The sequence below is a fragment of the Suricata suricatta genome, chromosome 10, assembly GCF_006229205.1.
Source record: "Suricata suricatta isolate VVHF042 chromosome 10, meerkat_22Aug2017_6uvM2_HiC, whole genome shotgun sequence".
NCBI classification, from domain to species: Eukaryota; Metazoa; Chordata; class Mammalia; order Carnivora; family Herpestidae; genus Suricata; species Suricata suricatta.
This window is the reverse complement of record NC_043709.1, coordinates 23,930,453-23,935,810: the sequence shown is the minus strand read 5'-3', so window position 1 is coordinate 23,935,810 and position 5,358 is coordinate 23,930,453.

The window sequence follows — 5,358 nt, the reverse complement described above, 5'->3', positions numbered from 1 at the left end:
AAAATATTTTTTTAATGTTTATTTATTTTTGAGAGAAAGAGACAGCGCAAGTGGGGGAAGGCTAGAGAGAGAGGGAGACATAGGATCTGAGGCAGGCTTCAGGCTCTGAGCTGTCAGCACAGAGTCCAACGTGGGGCTCAAACCCATGAACCACAAGATCTCGACCTGAACCAAAGTTGGACGCTTAACCAACTGAGCCAGCCAGGCGCCCCTACTTGAGATATTTTAATTTTTTACTTATTTTAAGTTTTTTATTTTAGAGAGAGTGTGCCAGTGCACACAAGCCAGGGAGGGGCAGAGGGAGAGAGAGTATCCCAAGCAGGCTCTGTGCTCAGTGAGGAGCCTAACACAGGCTTGACCCCATGACCCTGAGCTCATGACTTGAGTTGAAACAAAGAGTCAAACACTCAACCAACTGAGCCACCCATGTGCCCTGACTTGAAATCTTTTTAAATGTTTAATCATCCTTATAAACACAACTGCATTATTAAACTTTGTCCTATTTGTGAATAAATGATTTGAGAAGTAAATGTTAACCAAATTATCACCTATTTCAGGTCAATAAAGCCTGAATCAATGAGTCTTTACTATTCCATATAAATCGAACCAGAATATCCCTTGTTGGGAGGTTATGGGTGACTTCGCACATTGCCGTCACTACCGGGTCGCATGGGGCCTTTGGAGCGTCATCCCTCATACGCTTGGGGAAGGAGCTTGGGGAGGTGTGGGAGTTGGATGGTTGCTGTGGGTGATGCCTCCCCAGCGACCAAGCACCTGCTCAACAGTAGGAGTTTGGGATGCATGTGACAAATATAAAGACCCAAACTAAAGACTAGATCCGTTTAAATACAGAAGTATGTCTTTATACCTATGGAATATGAAGGAAAAGTGCACCCTGTTTTCCATCTAGGAGCCATTCACTTCAAACAAATAACATTAACATCTTTTTAAAATGAAAGCAGAAGAGGATACCCACCGTGAACCACCTCAGTCTTCCCAGGCTAGTGTCCTGTAAGCCCTTGCGACTTGGGAGCTGGCTAGCAATGAGAACCTCCGCCTCCCTCCAGACCTGCTGAATCGGGGTCTGTGCCTTAACCAGCGCCGGGTTATTTGTACACCCATTAAGGCCTGAGAAGTGCTGCAGTCTAGAGCCTAGCCACACTGGCTTTCACACTGTGCCTCAAAACGCAGTTTGCTTTTGCTGTTCCAGACCTTGCATCACTGTTCCCTCTCCCTGGACTGCTTTCCCTCTCCTTTCTATGTGGGGAATCTAGTCCCTCCCCACCCCTACCATGCACCCATCCTCCATGGCAGCCTTAATAGCATTGTGGTTTTGGGGGGCACCTAGGTGGCTCAGTCAGTTGAACGTCCGACTTTGACTCAGGTCATGGTCTCGCCATTCACGAGTTCAAGCCCTGCATCAGGCTCTGTGCTGACAGCTCAGAGCCTGTAGCCTGCTTCAGATTCTGTGCTCCCTTTCTCTGCTCTCCTTCCCCCACCCACAAGCGGTCTCTCTCTCTCAAAAATAAAAAACAGCATTATAGTTCTCTTTCCCTTTAGAATGTTAAGTTAGCAGAGGGCAGGGACCTCATCACGCCTCAGGCTCTAGTATGGTGATTGGTTCATAGCAGGTGATCAAGAAAGGGATTAATGAATGGCTACACAAGCATACTGACAGTCCCAGTGAAAATGACACTACATAGAGCACCCTAGGAAGTCAGTGATAAGGAAAATATTTGTTCTGCGAATTGGAACAAGCATATGAATTCCTTAGTCTAAAGCCCAAGGACGGAAGGACGATGCTCATGGAGGAGTAAGTTGTAAAACCAAAGAAACAGTTCCACGGTTGGGTGGGAAGCTGGGCTGCCATGTTTACCTTTGGGGGTTGGAAGGATGTTGATAAGAGTGAAAGACTCTGAGATGGACATTAGAACGTGTTCAGAAGGTGGGTGATGAGCCCTCATAGAGCTGAGCGCTCACGGGAGCTGGGGCCGGCTCAGATTGCACAGGGCTTTGAATGTCACCCTCACTAGGAGGAACCTCATTCTTAAAGTCAGGAGAAGCCACTGAAAATCTTTGAACAAATTAGGACCAGGGCACGACTATTATGGAAAAAACGAATCTGGCTTTAGTGTACATGGTAGGCACTCAAACATTTGTCGTGTAGGCGGACTCTGGCGCAATACCTTGAACAAATCCTTTGGTGTATAGAGTAGGAGGCATCAGGGGCTAGAAGTGGAAAGCTTGTGCAGCGGCACAGTGAGATGTGAAGATGCCTACTCTGCTCCACACTGGGCTTGAGCAATGTTTCTTTTCTCACCCTTTTAAAACTATCAGGCCACCCCCAAGGAGAAAAATTAAATTTCTCCCTAAGGAATTAGATTTTGTCAGATAGGGTTGAGCTTTGGAAGACCATAAACCATCATAATATGGAAGTTCTTCTGCATCCCACAAACCAATTTTTGCCTCACTGTGCACAATATCACCCCCACTGGGTTGAGGGTGCACACCCCACACGCCAGGGGAGATGGGGGACAACATGGCATGCTGGAGGGAACACACATCTGGACTTGACATCTGAGCTTTGATTTCTTCTTGAACTCTTTATCTGTAGAGGTTGGATTCCATCCATGGCTGAAATTCTGGTTCTAGACTGGGCCCTGCCTTCAGGGAATTTACAATCCAGTTAGGGCAGTAAAACTGACATTAAAGAATAGAATCAAAAGCCAAAGTATAAAGAGCTGATGCTTCTAAAAGGAACTTATGAGACACAGTACTTTTAAAATTTATTTTTTTAATTAAAAAATTGTTTTAACATTTTTTTTTTTTTGAGAAACAGAGAGAGACAGAGAAAGAGCAGGGAAGGGGCAGAGAGAGAGGGAGGCACAGAATCTGAAGCAGGCTCCAGGCTCTGAGCTGTCAGCACTGAGCCACCCAGAAGCCCCAAGACTTTTAAAATTGAAATTGATTTTGCCAGATATCTCTCCGAAGCATGAGCATCTGGGTCTTTATTACAGTAAGCAGTAAAAGGATAGAGTCAATGCCAGCCCCTTAGAGAGTTTTTTTTTTTTTTTCTGATGCAAAGTTATTCTGAAATATGAAGGCACATGTTTTCCAAGTGACTCTACTGCAGCTACTGCAGGCATCCTGGGCCCGGCACCCAAATGGTAGAAACCAGCAATGAGCCATCTGTTTTGCTTACCCACCCTCGAGATCTGAAGTGTTCGGTGCTGGTAGAGTTTTGCTTCCCCTACTATACCATTAGCACGAGTTCTCATGCTCTCAGTGACCTAGCCTCTACTTACTTCCTAACCTTCCCATCTTACTGCTTGCACATTGCCACTGTTTGTTTAATCCTCTGGCCTTCCACCTACCAAGGCTATAAGCTGTGAGGGCAAAGACCAGGGCCATCTTGATCACCCTTTGTTTAATGATTGAAATTGACCAAACATAGAATTGGTTTCCTGGCATAAACGTCTTCTGACATTGATGTTTAACTTACATTTCTTCTGTTTTCTCCCTTCTCTCTCAGACTGCCATCACTCACAACATAGCTCCAGGTACTTCTTTCAGGAAGCCTCCCTGATGATTCAAAGGTGTTGTGGTTATTGTACTTTCCTCTAGGACACGCACTTGGCACATTAATTGGCATTTCACGTCCCCAACTAGATGGAAAGTCTTTGAATACAGGACTACATGTGATATTGATGTACCTCAGCCCCAGGACAGCACCTCAGAAATAGCAGCTGTGGTAGGGAAGACACTAACAGCTATAGATTTCTTTTTTTTAATTTTAATTTTTATTTATTTTTGAGAGATAGAGAGAGGCAGTGGGAGCAGGGGAGGGTCAGAGAGAGAGGGAGACACAGAATCTGAAGTAGGCTTCAGGCTCTGAACTAGCTGTCAACACAGAGCTCGATGCGGGGCTCAAACCCACCAACTGTGAGATCATGACCTGAGCCAAAGCTGGAGCCACCCAGGTGCCCCTCCAGATTTCAAAATTGGATGAAAATTGGCTTATAAAATGAGGCATATTAGAAGACATATGGAAATTCACTGAAGGACAGGCTTCACGACTGGTTTTTTCAGCAGCTCCTTAATGTTGAAGACCCAGATTCCTCCCTTCCTTCTTCTTTCTCACCCCAAGGCCAGATTCCCCAGTGGGTTGGGCTGTCTGTCAACAGCCCTTGGTGTTCTATGCTTTCTCCTCATTTAAGTCAAATAGGTGGATGAGAAAGCCTTACTGCTGTGGCTCTTAGGAGAGAATGTTAGATAAAACTTGTCTCTGTCTCATTGGCCCAAACTGCAACCTCAGCCATTCCTTGAAGTAATCACTAAGCAAAGGAAATGTGGTATCTTGTGACTAATCAGGCCTATGCTGTATGCTGAAACATCTTTCTCCCTGAGTAGCAGCAAGAGTTAGTGGCATTGTGACTTCCTCCCCAGTAGGTCACCTGAGCCTTCACCTGCTGTCTCAGGGCAGACACAGGGCAAGCCCCAAAGCCTTTGGCTTTTATGCTTCTATGGTGCCATACTTGCTTGCTAATGTCCTTTTGACCAAAGCAAGTCACACTCTTAAGCCCAAGTCAGTCTGGGAGAATAATATGGCATGGGCATGTGATTTATGGGACATTATTGTAACAATTTACCACTATACGTAAAATCAAAAACATAACCTGAAAAATTCAAGACTCTTTTCATTACTACTTTAAACTTGAGTCTCATTTCTGTATCTGGTTACTGGATTATTATATTTTTATTAACCCTTCTAATTATGAATAGCATGATCATTTTGCATTTGAGGTGGTACTTTGGTTGAAGATATTAATTTATTACATATACACATTAAAAATACACCAAAAAAAAAAGCCAGAAAGGGAGTTGTGAAATATACTGCTGGACTCACTTTCGGCTTTAACCAGGTAGGCAAGCTGGCCAGCGTGTCTGTTCTTTCCCTGGCCTCCTGTGGTTTTCAGAGCCATGGTTTCAGACTCCTGCACTTGGGGTGCCTGGCACACATTTGCACAAATGGGTGCAAAGTCACCTATCATAGGCTTGGGAAGCCAAGAGGTCATCTGACGCATCCTTCATCGAGATGGTTATACTTAAGTCTTCCCGGAAGGTTTTTGAGGAAAAAACAGATTGGGTAACACATCTAAGGCCCCATCAACCTTTATCAATAGTTCCTCATTTTAATGATTACCATTACAGAGAAGGGGTTGATTAACTTTGAACATAAGATTCCTTATTTGTGAGACAGGAGGCTCCTTAACACAAGGTTATTATAGGAATGTGAGTAGAGTACTAACACATAGTAAGAAAGTAATAATACTAACCTCTAACTCCAGTTTAAGCATC